Consider the following 14,985-nt stretch of genomic DNA (forward strand, 5'->3'; position numbering starts at 1 on the left):
GGATGCCCCAACCTTTTACCTCACTAACAATAAAGCTATCCATTCCTAGTACAATTTCAGTCTGCATTCCAGCATGTCAAACTACATATGACAACATGAGTTATTCATCCAAAATTAAATTAAGTTGTGACATCTCAGCTGCTATCTGATTTGCAGAGATGATTGACTCACTATAATTAAACATCTGCATCTGCATTCACTTTAGCATTTACCAGCTTGCCTAATATTTGTCTGTTCTCATAAAACGTTATTTGAAATTTTACTCTGCAGACTTGTTCACAATGAGGTAAAACAAGATAACAGAAGCAATACAGGGCAATAGGCTAACTATCACTGAAAGAGGAATTTAAGAGAAAGGACTTGTATAACGTCGTCAATATGAGAAAGCAAGTAGATTGCTCAGACTTYGCTGAGGAAGTTTACAATACAGTTTTCTTTTGCATTAACTACAGACTTTTTCAAGATTAAGGTGAACATTTTTCACAGTAGAGAAGGCTTGGAAAAATCCACAAAAGTACTTTTTAGGCAGCTAAAATCCCTTGATTTGAATGGGAAATCAAAGGAAATTCAGGTGCCAAGACAGCTCTGGAGCTAGCCCATAATGATGGAGCTGTGCAGCAGGTGTGTGATGTTGGTGGGCTCTCCAAAACAGCATGCAGTTGAAAGCTACACATATTCAAAACATTAGTGGTTCTGTTGTAACTCTTACTGTGAAAATCTGTTTGATTCAGGCCAATCAATAACTACTGAAGCTTTCCCAGGGCTCGAAGCTGTGTTCCTCAGAGGTGTTCTCCTGTAATCAGTAGGACTTCTTCCTCAGGTTGCTTTTTCAAGCAAATGGTAAAGATTAACTGTTTAGCATGATGACAGAGGATCTAAGTCTTCCTACTGTATGCTCTACATTGTTGATTGCAAGCCCAAAAGCTACTAAAAAAACATGACCACAAATCACAGTTTTCAATGGAAAATGCTTGATGAAGTTTGGGAATTGATGGAAATGTCTGTCTTTGTGAGAGACCTTTTTGGGGAGGGGGACGTGTTTCTGAAGGACATAGCTTACAGCCCAAATGTCATTATAAGTGCCTGAGTCCTTCTTCAGCCTTCCAGGCATGATAAAGTTGAGAATTTCAAAAGCAAGGGCTTGGTTGCCGTAAGTCATCATAAGCAGCGAATTGAGATTTGGACTTGTTTGTCCTGATTTTGTTTCCCATGAGTCTGCTAGTGATTTGTGGTTAGATTTCATCAAGTTGTTTCAGTTCTTGTTTGCTGCAGTTCAGCCTGCAGTGTAGCGATGAGAACCAAAATTATTTAAAGCACAGCTTGGAATCATGCAGATGGGAAAGCTCAGCTTCAGTAAGGCTGATATTAACTCTACTTTGGTAGAGTCATTCATTTTTACTGGTGTCATTCTGTGTATCTTGTTTTGTTAATGGGAATTTGGTCTTACAGTTTGCACAGTTTCTCCATGCATGTATTTATTTACAGTGCTAAATCTGAGTGGGAGCTGTATTGCAGTGTCGCTGGGGAGCTGGCTCGGCGTTTTGAGCTCTCTTGTAGTGGGCTAGGTGGTTCTGGAGGCAGCTCGTGGATCCCTTCACGAGCTTGCTGTGCTCCAGTTCCATTGGAGCAGGGTTTCTCCTTGGAGCTCAGACTTGAGCAGTCGGTGGGTGGAGTCCTCCATGTGCCAGGTCCAGCCCAAATCTTTGGTTGGTCATCAAAGTATCACAGCCAGATTCCCAATCTGACAGCTTTCACCATGACTTTGTTAGAAAAGCAGTGAACAGCCCATTTTATGTTTGCAAGACAAAAAGTGTTGACTTGGGATCTGTGGCAAGTCATACTTGGATGATTTTAAAGTGCACAAGGTAGCGCTTATTGCACTGAAAGTCTTTAAGCTACAGCCTAATTGCATTAGGGGGAGGTGAGGTGGGATTTCTGTTTTACTAGACTATTTTTAAGCCACCAACTGTCTCAAGTCCTGTCTCTGTGGGGGAAAAAAACAATTAAAAAGGGATAAAAAAGCATTTTTAAGTACTGTTAAAATAAAGTTACTTCGGTGTGCTGCACACACAAGGGAAAAAGTGATTTTTAACGACATGTGTTTGCATTCAGACTTACCTCATTTATTAAACAAGAGGGTCCCAGTGTCTGTAGTGAATTAGACTGTCTTCTCTTACATGGTATGAACCAGTAGTTTGGTGAGAATTAGATCACTCTGACTTACAGTGTTGCAAGATGGGATGACCAGGAATGAATGCATTTCTTTCCTTTTTGGCTCAGAATTGGTTTCTGAGCTTGTCTTCCCCTTCAGAAGCCCCAGGTGCTGCCCAGGTTCATTCTTATGCTCAGCCAGTCTCTTCCTTCAGCTTAGTGGCTAGCGTTTTTCAGCAGCAAACCTACACTGCTTGGCTATTAACATGCATTACTAAAAGAAAAAGTATAACTGAAACTAAAGTATATGTTACTTTATAATAATTAGTACTTATCCACTCTGACTTAAGCATCTCAGAAGACACCACCTGTTTGTTGAGGCAATTCTGAGGACCGACTTCCACAAGCGCTGTGAAATCCTTATGTGATGGGCATTGTAACAGAGCAAGATAAGATTTTCTTTTTGTGAGAATTTTTCACTGGCAAAATTTTTTTAGACAGAAGTTTCAGAAGTGCTCGGTTCTATTCGAATTTCTCCATTCTTCCATGATGTAGGATACAGCTCCCATGTGACGAGGGTCATCTCTGCCTCCTTGTGCCGCGGGCGGGTTCATGCCTGGCAACACTGTACACAAGGCCTTGGTAGAAATCGAGGGGAGGTGTAGAGTACTCACAGAAGTAAACAAAACCTGCATTAGTATAAATCAGCATAGCACCTTTGACTCATGCAGAGCTGTGCGAACATGGCCCAGCCGGGAAGCTGCGACGGGTGCGTTGCGACCTTGGTGGAAACATGATTCAGTGCGTGAGAACGGGCTAGCTCTGTGTCTTAGCCAGGTGATTCCCAAAGCTGCAAGTTTTAACATTATTACATGAAAAGAAAAGGAAGATATATTTATTCTTATTTCCAAAAATTAGTCTTTGACTAAACTTTTAAAACCTGTATGTATGTCTTTGTATACCCTTTTACATGTGTATATTTAGACTTATATAATCTATGTAAAACTGTAAATATATGAGGACCATATAGACATACAAGAATACACATTTCTGTACATGTATGTATCTGTAAAAGTGGGTTTTAGATGAGAGTTTTGGGGAAGAGGGCTGTAAAGACAGAGCAGAATTTAGGACCCTTAGAAATTTAGGGCCCTTAAAAAAGTTCAGAAAAGAACTACACTCTCAGTTGAATCAAAACTTACATAAAAAAAACACAAGGCTGTTGATCGATCTACAGAGCAGTATGCTAATCGCATCTCCGCATGCTTTTTGAGCCCGTGCTCCAGTGTGCACATAATTATAGCACTGATGAAGAGCAATTTCAAAATGATCACGCAGATGATTTCTGTATGGGGAACTGCAGCGAGCATGCACGTATTCKCCCCATGGCTTCTCTTCCGCGTCCRCCAGCAGTAGTAGCAGTATTCTAGCAGGAGCTTTTAGATACTGATGATGATGATGACAACGGTTTGCAACTAGAATTGTGGTAGTTTAATGGGCTCTCACTACCTAATCAATATCTGACAGTGCCAGGTGCTTTTCAGATGCTCCGCTGCTTGGAGACACTGCAAACCCARGAAGTGGACGGAGGGCGCAGCGCCCGGCGGAGCTCAGAACATCACAGAGCGGCGGCAGCTCTTCCTCTGCTCTCAGGGAGCCCAGCTTGGAGCGCAGCGTGGAAAATATTTCTGGGCGTGAGATTGCAGGGCAGCTGCCTGACGCTGGAGCACGCAGGAGTGCTGCATCCGTATAGSTGCAGCTAAAGCCTGGAGGACTTTCTTCAGCATTTCCATAAGAAATCTTGCATAGTACAGATGGTCAGAACAGAGCTAGTCCAAAAAAGGAAGTAGCATTCTAAAAATCTCCAAAATACTTGGGTTTTTTTTTAGTTTTTGCAAAGTTTTTGAAACTATGCCATTTACACATTTCTTTTTTGTGTACCCGTTCTCTCTGTTTTTATTTTGCCATCTAAATAGGAAGAACAAATGACAGAGCAGCGAACAATCATTTCTGTATTTGATTTCTTAAAAGGACCCTTTAATTTTGCAGAACTGTTCAGTATCATCAGAAAGCCTTTTTTTAACTGGTGAAAACCTGAATTCAAAAATATTGATCAGCTCTCTCCAGGGTATATTTTATATTTAAATTAGGTTGTAGTATATATGTGCTATGTTGGATACGCTATTCTTTGGCTCAGTGAAATACTGTTTCTGGCTACACACACGTCATTTAGAAAAAGAAACAAACTCACACTCTCAGAAAGTTATATGCATTTTCTCGAACACTGATTGTTTTTCTAAGCATTTAGTGGATGGGAAGTGCACACTTCTCTGACTAAATCAGAACAAGCGTCCCACTGCTGGGACCAAAGAGGAAAGCATGATGCGCACACCTCTATATGACATTGCACACCTAAAAACAACATTAAAAGAGCATTATTAAGGTTGAAAGTCAAACACTGAGAAGTTTGAAAATGGTATTATTAAGGTTTCTTGTGCAACCTTAATTTGCCYCCCCCGATGTGTTTGCATTATTATGTAGCCTTTAATTACATGATCACTCACTGGTTGCACCATGGGGTCCTGCCTCCCTCAGGGTACAGAATGGACTTTGCTCACTTCGTGAGGAGCTATTCATTATTTTGTTTTCTCTTCATTGTTCAGTGTGCAGTCTTCTGCCTTATTCGCCAGGCTCTATTCAAACCCTGCTTTAAAGGCAGAATTATTAATTTCACCCTGAGCCTCTGCTGTGCTCATCGCTATTGTATCTGAGCAGTTGATAAACAATTAATTAATTTTCCCCAAACTTCTGTGAGATGAAGGAGTATTTTTAAGATGGGGAAACAAAGTGCAAAGAGATTAAAAAGAAGAATTTGTCATTTGAGGTGCCAATGAGAGCTGGCATGGACCTGGATTTTTTTCTGAATATGTAGAAGAGCCCGGTGGCATTTTCCGTGCTCAGAGTTCAGCTCCCTCGGGCTCCAGATGCTGTTCCCGCTGCTCTGACTGCTCCAGCGGGCATTGCATAAATGGCACCTTGCAGAGCTGAGCTTGGTTTTGGTGTCTAGCTCAGCATCCCCATAGCCCAGCTCTCCATGGTGGCACTCAGCTGCTTTCACTCTCTTTTTTTCTCTTTATGACTCTCTTTTCCTTGATCTCAATCTCACCGTATATTCCACCTTCTGCAAGGGGACACACAAACCACCTTTCTCATTACGTATCCTGATTTGTCCCTAGGTCCACTCTTGACCTGAATTAAGCAAGTGGTGACTAAATTGCATCCTTTTCTAACATTTAGTGCTTGATTTTACCCACTGTCTTCAGGTTTCTTTGTGTGTACTCTGTCTCCCTGCTCCCTCACTCTCCATTCCTGTTGTGAACGTGAATACATTTCTTGAGGTTTGAGAGAAGAAACTGTCTCCAGCCAGATTTTCTGCTGGTGGATCCACCCCAAAGCTGTTTCTCAAACCTCCAGCTTTTCCCTACCCTGCTGAGCTCCCCACTCTTCCGCTCTTTGGCTTCTCAGCCTGATTCTTCCTACCTCCCTTTACCCATGCCAGGATGCCCCTTGGGAGGAACAGGAGCCTGCTTTAGAGCCAAGGCAATTTCATTTTCTGCCTTTTTCATCTCCTCTATCTGTTGGAGATTTGGTGCACCCCAAGCACAGCCCTGTGATGACATCATACTGGAGAGCCCACCTGATGGCTCAAAGACCACAGCACCCCTGCTTTGTAATCCCAGGGGAGACACAGCCTCCACCAGATGCTCGTAAAGCTGGGCTAAGAGCTTTCATCTAGAGGCATCTCACGGAAGTCCCTCATCCGACATAAGGAGTCTGAAATGGGAATTCCTCATCATGAAATGGGAAGCCACCCCATCCCAAGTCTTCCTTCAGTCTCCCAACTGGTTTCAGGCTGCCTTGCGTCTCCTGGTTTGACACATTTCTATGAGCCTTGYCACCTCTGCCTTGAAATTAAGATGCTTCTCCTTCCCGAGGCTCCACGCATGCTGGAGATGGATGTTAGAAGCAGCAGAGGTTGCTGGTGTGCACTGAGCTTGGCAGGCTTCATGCACCAGCTCGCGCAGGAGGGTGCTGCTGGCAGCGGGTACAGCACAAGGGAGAGGGAAGGAGCCGGCAAAAGTGCTTAATGCTTCACAGCACGTCCAGAACAGCTTGGATGCAGGCTGCCAAAAACCCAATGGCAAAGCACTAATTAGAACTTCCACTTAGTTTCTTTATTTATGTATTTAATTTTGAAATTCTAAATAATTTGTCACCTTGGTATCTAGAGCCCCAGGCCTGCAAGTGCTTGCAGCCAGGCTAATTTCTGCAGATGGAGCTGCTTGCGGGGCTGGTCTCCGAGAGCCACACAATTCGTTTAAGTCTGCTGCTCTGCCTCATCTGAGGGTTGCCAAATAGCTGTGGGAGTGCTCCAGGTCTCTTAAAGAGCTGCTCTCCTGCTAAAAAACAATTGATGTAGATGAAAATCAGCTTTAATATATTGTTGTGCTCCTTTTTCCTTTTTGGCCCAGCCAGAAAGTACGAAGTTGGTCTGGAAATTGGATCGGGTTGAATAATGTCAACAGACGGGGAGATTTACCATGTGGCTGTCCTGCTTCAGCCCAGAGCTGAAACTGTGCACACTACAAACAGTAGGGAAGGATTAGTAAATGCAAAAAAGAAAAATTGCTTTATACAGCCATGAAGACATTTCTGTTAGAGCTAAGTATTGTAAATATTATAAATTCCTTGTCTCCTTTTCTTGTTTTTAAGCAATACTGAAAATTTGAAAAAGTTTCAAATGCAATGTAAGTCAGAGATATCTATCCTCATCAGACCCTAACACTTGGCTGTCTTCTTACTGAGTTCAATACATAAGTGATTCTACATTATAAAAGAAGTATTTGTGTCATGGTTTGTTACTGAAAAATGGAAATGTGTCTTCCAGCAGCCTGAAGGTGAGTTGATTTGCTCTTCCAGTTAGGGTTGATGGTACTTTGCAGATCAGCATTGAGCACTTTGGACTGGAGGGATTTTTCTTCATTTCTGTCTCTCTTGGGGGGTATTCCATAATGTAGTGGTTATCACATCTGCTTTACATGCAGAAGGACTTGGGTTCAAGCCCCAGGGGAACCAGCACCAGGAAATCTTTGGGAGGTGGGACTAGATCTCCAGAAGTCGCTTCCAACCTTACTGATTCTGTGTGATAGTCTGTGTGATTCACTAGTATGAGTAATGAAATCTCCTAAGGTCTTTATTCAGTTGCAGAACTTGATTTAGTCTGCCTCTGTTTTTAGATGACCATACCAAAACTACCTGCAATGACTGGATTTTCTAAACTTAACTAATATCCACACTCTGAAAATCAGAACTATTTTAAAACATCTTAAACTGGGTGTCTGGAAGCTGAAGAACCCAAAATCTCTGCTCAGTTTTTAAAACCCTGCCCAAGGTATGTTTATAGAGAGACAAATTCCACCCCTGTAGATAGTTGAAGGCAACCCTGCTGCATCACTTGACTGTGACAGTGAGCTTTTCATTCCTTCTCCTTGGATCCTAGTGCAATATCCTGATGATACCTTTCACACACACATGCGCGCGCATGCCCACACACAAATACAGAGGAAGGTTTGAAGATTTGCTTTGTCTCGTCTAAGCAGCAGGTGCAATTTTTAAGCTGTAGCTGGTTCTGATGTATGAACGTATGTCAAAAACTATCGTTCTACAAATCTTGGGGTGCCGCAGGATGGATGTCTCTGTAGCTGTTTCCTCAGCTGACTGCATGCCTGTGACTGTGATGCTTATTCTCTTTCAGTTGTCCATCTGTCAAAGTCACATTTGCTAAGCACTGTTGATTTAGCTGTTACATCTGTTTTGTTTGCTTTCAACTAGCAAGCAAGAGGGATATGAGAAAGTAAGGGAACACTGCAAGGGTTGAAAGCATGGCATCAAATTCATCCCTTCAAACACAAGTTAAGCAACGTTTTATTGTAACACATGCTAGATAGTCGGCATAGAAACAGGCATGGAGACTGTCGTCTGTGCTGTAACAGCTTGCATTAGGCTTCTTCAAAGACTACAATCCAGCTGTATGGTCCTGGAGAGATACAGGGAGTTTGACCTTATCCACTGGCCGATCCGTGCCTCAGCCTCGCTGTCCTCCCACTCTTATATTGTGCTTCATTAAATCTTGCATTTTCTTCCCCTGCCCTGTCATCATCCTTGGCTGGAAGGATGTGAGATTCTCAGAAGCAGCCAGCGTTGGCTTCATTCAACTCTCATTCAAGCCAGCACAAGCAGAGTTTGTTCAGTTTTGAAAAGTCCCCTATCCAGATTCTTCCCTCCTTTTTGCAAGCCTGCTGCTCTCTCCTGCAGCTGTTCCTGGTCCTGCCTTGTCTTCACCCAGCACCGCACTGCGTGCAGTGCTGCAGAAAAGAATGAAGGGTTAGAAGTTAGTGAAAAGTACTTAAGTGAAACCGTATGAGTTGCAAGTAACAGCACTCAGAGCATTAAACACAACAATTTTTAATCTGTACAACTTGGATTTGTTGATTACTATCTAACTAATTGCTCTGTTTTGCACTTGAGTTCTCTTTTTCCTGTTTCATCTTTCCCGGGGTTGACTGCTCTGGATGGAGCAAGGGACCCTCCATGCTGTGTTCTGCCAGAGACTCAGTGATTCTTGGCTTTTTGAAGCTCTTCCAGTTATTTCTTCTGTCAAGGGATCAGTTGGTGGCTAGATGTGATTTCTGAATGCATTGAAATGGAAAAGGACTGCTATGGCCATCTGACTTGCCTTCAAAACAGCAGGTAACGGGACTTCCCAAATTCATGTCTGTTCAAAATACAGGGAAGGGGGGTGAGAAATCCACTTTTCAATTTAAATATTCCCACTGTGGAATAACTTGGCAGGTTATTTCATTGGATAGTGACACTCCATGTTACAAAGCAATGAACGGCACTCGGGTGTGACTCCCAGGCACTACTTGCCATGGGGCTGACCTGCACAACAGACATATGCAGCTCCATTTCTTGGGATGGAGTGGGGTGTCTATTGAYGCAAATACTAAGAAATGCTCCCATCTAGAGGGCCTCAGTCCACCATTATGGATCGTTCAAGCTCTTCATACTCCAAGGAAATAGTTGCATCTGCCTTCTAAACAGTCATGAGTCTATGAAGCTCTTTTGAGTAAATAAAATAAACTCAGAAGACTCTTCCCTTCTCCAGGATATGGTAAACCATTGTGTAAGCAAGGGATGCCTCTCAAAATCATCAGCCAGTGTATGCTCAGATTTATCTCAGAATGTGAAAATATACCTAAGAAATAGGTGTTACCAATAGAGAAGAGCTGAGAAGCAGAAACTGTGAACAGAGATTTGATAACCAGGTATAATAACATCTAGTGAAGAGACTGGGATTTTGTAATCTACTTTTAATCTAATTCTGCCTTACAGTTAGCTTGCGTGCATCTTAATCTTTTAAGCTTTAATTTCACAGACTACAAGTAATTCAGATTGGTTTAGTTACTGACCTTAGGCCTTCTGATTGCATTCATGAGCTTTTTCTCTTCTCCTGGGTTGTGGAGGAGTTCTGGGAGAGGGAGTGGTTGGAATCGCAATTCTTTTTTTTTGTTTGTTTGTTTGTTTGTTTTTGTTTTAAGGCTTGTGACCAACAGTGGAAAACATTTAAACACACAAAGTAGTAGTTTAAGGAGAACTTAATACTGTAGGCTCCTTCTGTAATCCAGGGCACAAGGGTATTTTGTGCTGACAGTGTCTTTCAGAGGGTGTGGGCCACATCTTTCACTGGTAGAAATTTCTTGAAGACTTGAAGACAAGAAAGGGACGTAGTTATAAGTCAGGAAAGGGTCCAGCACTGAGAATTTTAGCTAAAGACAGAATTTGTCCCAAAGTCAAGATTGAGGTCCCTTTGGGAGCATATAGCTGCTTATGAGCCAAGCAAGCTGCTGCCTCTGCTGCCTCTCTCCTCTTTCTTTGTGTTTTCTCAGTGTTTCTCCCTGAAAGCAATCAGGGAGGCTGTTCACCCACTGCAAATCCCTTTCCCCCAGGGATCTTCCTACTGGATTGTGTGGCACTGACAGTGAGCAGTCTAGCCCCATTGGATGGTCCAGAAATCAGATTCCCTTCTGAGTCCCCCTTTAACACAGATGTTATCTTCAGAATTAGGTACTTGTAGATTTATACAAAAATTGTAGCCGCTGTTTCAGCAAAGACTCTATTTGCTACCCAAAAACACTGAAAATAATTCTTTTACCATTGTAAGTGCCATGTGTCATCTTCCACAGTGCCACTACATAGCTGATGAGCCTCTGCATGGTCCAGAAGCCGTGTCAGAGGTATTGCTGTCACACCATAGCCCTTTTGGTCCCCTTCTGGACAGGCCCAAGAAGCTCCACAAGCATTTTGTCATTCCAAAAGTAAGTGAATGTTGCTGAATTAGGACAATAACTTGTATGAAATCAGTATTCCTGCCCTGGACCCCACTTCAGCAACGTGACTAAGAAGTGCTTAACTTGAAGGAGGGTTGCTTACGTGCATTTAAGGCACATAAGCCTAGAATTTGTGGCATTAGGGTTGGCTTCTGGTTTGGCCTAAAGATGATTTTTTTTTTTCTTCTAAGGTACCCTGTTGCTTCTGTGATCACACCTAGCAGTCTCAGTCATGGATTAAAACTCCACCATACGACACATTACACAAATACAGAGCCACAACTTAGCTCTTGAGCCTGAAAGCTGGTTGTCAGATTATGTGACAGGAGATGACAGGAGGCTCCAAGCTGACAGGCAACAATGCAGGGGGAAAATATGATGACTCAGAGCAGCGCTATGGTCTTAGCAAGTCAGCTGCCTAACACTTACCACATGATGTACAGGCTGTGAGGGCACTGGAGAGGGGTTGCTCAGGCTAGGTATTTATAGATAACGCTGCTTGTGCCAGGGACAGTGCTGGGCTACCTGTTAGAAGACTTCAGTAGCATGTGATAAGGACTGGTATAATTGGCAGATCAGGTGCCATCTAGATGGTAATGAGCTGGGACTGGTCTGGCCATCACAGAAGCTGCTATGACTTTTTTATGTTAGCCTTTCAAGACTTTTTCGCAGCATTAGATTCAATGGTAGGACAGAAATAGGGGAGGCAGTTAAAGAGCTGAAAAAAAGAATTCCTGCTAGCATTATAAGAAATCTGGTTTCTAATGGTCACTAAACACCATCACACTATGAGATCACGTTTTCTCTCTCAGAATTCACACACAGATCAACACTGTGGACTCAGCATTGGTAAGACTTTTCTAACCATTTCTGATGTAAAAGTAAGGGAAATAAATCTTTTTACATCTAACAAAGAATTTCCAGTCTAGAAAGACTGAAATATGTCACTGCATATGTGCCTTTCTGTGTCGTGTCTACAGCTCCCTGAACTGTGCTGTGAATCTTTCACAGGACTCACTGGCAATTCAAGAGAGCTCTGTGAATGCAGGTCTTCTCAGTCCTGCTGCATAAGCTCTGCAGGAATCGGGGTAAGACAGCACGCTGATCTGAATAACTCATGGATGGCTGTTACTACCAGTTGAGCAGGGAAGTATTTTTGGCTTTGTCTTGAGGTTTGGAGAATGTCCACTGTTTCCATTCTGAGAGCGTCACAGAGACAGATTGTTGCTGCAGTAATGAGAATATCAAGAGCTGCTTAAAAAAGCAAATATTCTTGGGGAGATAATGAGAATAAATGGAGTTGGTTGGCAACGTAGACAGTGGGCATGGGAGTGCTGGCTGAATCCTGCAGAGACTGGCTTGCTGGTAATAGCATAGGGCCCCATGTAATTGAAAAGAAGCTTTCCTGTCACTGAGCCCATTAGATCAGAGCTGCTCAGCAGTTACTGGCCTAAAGAGATAACGTGTTTTAAGGCCTGGAATTTTGTTTTCTGGCCCTTGTTTGTATATTATCTTCCACTTCACAGGGAGGGGTGTTTAGTAGTGGTCAAAGCCTCAAGCTGCCCCTAACACATCATCCTAAGACCTTGGCGTCTTTGCCAGGAGGTTCTTGATAAAGATCATAATCAGGGGACTCAGCTGGATGCTCTTAGTATGCTGGGATGTTGGGACAGCTGTGACCCCTGCCTGTCAGCAGCAAGGGGACATCATCGTGGGGTATGAAAAGGAGCTGAGTTTTTGGGCTATGTCTTAGGACTCCATCCAGGAGAAATGATTGTGCTGTTAGTCTCAGCACAGGAGAATTTAGCTGATGTCAACTGCTTCCTGGCTTTCCAGAAAGGCTGCGCAGAAGGTAGAGTTTTCCAGGGGAGAGTGTGACTACAGTTTCAACCTCAGCTGTTACAAGAAAGCAGCATGGTTCGGCACACTAGGAAGGGAAACTCGATTGAGAACTCCTGCTCTCTTGGCATGTAATAGGCCAGCACACATTCACCCAGCAGCTTGGCAACTGAAGTCACACCTATCTTTGACCTGTGAAATGGTGCTATCCCAGCTGGAGCAGGAGGCCATTCCAGCCAGCGTGGAAAGCTTTCCACTTGCCATGATTTCTCTTGTCTCTGCAGCTCTCTGACCCCAGCTCCTTACAAAACATCCAAAGATGTTTAGACTCTGCTTTCATTTATGTTTTTGGTTCCCTCCAGAGACCTTAAAGTGGTTGACTCACATGTTCAGGTTGCTTTGATGAATGCTACAAGCAGAAATGTACCCGCTAATCTCTGCTGTGACTGTTTTGCAGCTAACGATTATTAGCTTCTGATGGACTAATTGCTCCTTGCAGGTGGGATGTAATACTACCCGAAACAAGTGTTGTGAGAAAAAACTCACAGGTCCTGATGCTCAGGTAGCTCCTTTCTTTTTAAGCAATGCTGGAAGACAGCAGTAATTACCTTAAGAAATTCCTTCCTGCCTTATATCTTCATTGCAATTGCTGTAGAACTGATACATTTAAAAGCAACAGAGAGAGAAAGTGTGTGCAGAATATCTTTACATATTGAACACATGGTTGCTATTTCCCATCTTATTTTTGGTCATGACCTTTCCAACAGCACAAAATGTACAGTCTTTGAATCACAGACCCATCCTTTAGCTCTCCCTCTGCTGTTTTGCCAGCAATGCTGGCAGCTGAACGTTGCCAGGTACTAAGGACTCCTGTGAGACAAGGGATACTTGACTCCACCTGCGTTGAATCTCAGAGGGGCTGCTTCCCAAGCTGGCTAAAGTCAGCAAAAAACTCTACTGTCCCATCTGATGGGCTTCATGTTCTCCAATGACGGGGAAGATTTTGAGACTGGCTCCTGGGACGTTTTCCTAAGCAAACAAAGGAAGGGTAGTCTAGATGAAATGGCCTCAGAGAAGGTGTGAAATGTGCTGGAAAAGTATCCTTAGAAGGCCATTAGTGAAGGCCATGTGGAGGGATATATCCGTGGCAGGCTTGAAGTTACATGACAGACTTCAAACATAGATGAAAACTGCAGTGAGGAAGGTTCAATGGAGACACTGAGAGAAACGTTGCAGTGGTAGTAGCCAGGAGCCTACAATGCTTATGGAGTGGCTCAAAGTACTAGCAGCAACAGGCTACTCTCTAAACAGTACCGAGTCTTGGATATGAGATTTTTGCTCCATACCTTTTACCTCAGGCACGACTCCATGTTATTGCTGTGAGACTGATGCCAGTGCAAGTATTGTTGGGTAGGCTGATGAATGATTTCATAGAAYCATAGAATCAGTAAGGTTGGAAGGGACCTCTGGAGATCTTCTAGTCCAACACCCCTGCTCAAGCAGGGTCACCTAGAGCATGTTAGACAGGGTTGCATCCAGGCGGGCCTTGAGTATCTCCAGAGAAGGAGACTCCACAACCTCTCTGGGCAACCTGGTCCAGTGCTCCGTCACTCTCACAGGGAAGAAATTCCCCCTCACGTTCAGGCAGAACTTCCTGTGCTTCAATTTCTGCCCATTGCCTCCTGTCCCTTTTGCATGGGACAACTGAAAAGAGTTTGTCCCCATCCCCTTGACGCCCTCCCTTCAGGGACTTATACACATAGATAAGATTCCCCCCCCCCCTCAGTCTTTTCTTCCCCAGGCTGAAGAGGCCCAGCTCTCGCAGCCGTTCCTCATAGGGCAGATGCTCCAGCCCTCTGATCATCTTCTTAGCCCTGCGCTGCATTCTCTCCAGTAGCTCCATGTCTCTCTTGTACTGGGGAGCCCAGAACTGGACACAGTACTCATGATGAGGCCTCCCCAGGACTGAGTAGAGGGGCAGGATCACCTCCCTCCACCTGCTGGCAGCACTCTTCCTAATGCACCCCAGGASACCATTGGCCTTCCTGGCCACAAGGGCACATTGCTGGCTCATGGTCAATTTGTCATCCACCAGCACTCCCAGGTCCTTCTCTGCAGAGCTGCTCTCCACAAGGTCAGCCCCCAGCTTGTACTGGTGTGTAGGGTTATTTTTTCCTAGGTGCAGGACTTGGTACTTGCCCTTGTTGAACCTCAGGAGGTTCCTCTCTGCCCAGCTCTCCCGCCTGTCCAGGGCTCTCTGAATGGCAGCACAGCCCTCAGGTGTGTCAGCCACTCCTCCCAGCTTGGTATCATCAGCAAACTTGCTGAGGAGGCACTCTGTCCCCTCATCCAGGTCGCTGATGAAAAAATTGAACAGGATGGGACCCAGTCCTGAGCGCTGGGGGATACCATTAGCCACAGGCCTCCAACTAGGCTCCGTGCCACTGATGACAACCCTCTGAGCTCTGCCTTTCAGGCAATTCTCAATGCACCTCACAGTCTGTCCATCTAACCCACACTTCCTGAGCTTATGTAGGAGGATGTT

At 44.1% G+C, this 14,985-nt stretch overlaps 1 protein-coding gene across 1 annotated transcript in view; it reads left to right on the forward strand.

Annotated features, from left to right (window-relative positions):
• The window catches only part of SLC24A3 (solute carrier family 24 member 3), a 211,535-nt gene that overhangs the window by 151,030 nt on the left and 45,520 nt on the right, over positions 1–14,985 (forward strand). The gene's annotated exons all lie outside the window — the stretch shown is intronic.

Source organism: Rhea americana, unplaced genomic scaffold (genome assembly GCF_003343005.1).
Source record: "Rhea americana isolate MKP2758 unplaced genomic scaffold, rheAme1 scaffold_398, whole genome shotgun sequence".
Lineage (NCBI taxonomy): Eukaryota > Metazoa > Chordata > Aves > Rheiformes > Rheidae > Rhea > Rhea americana.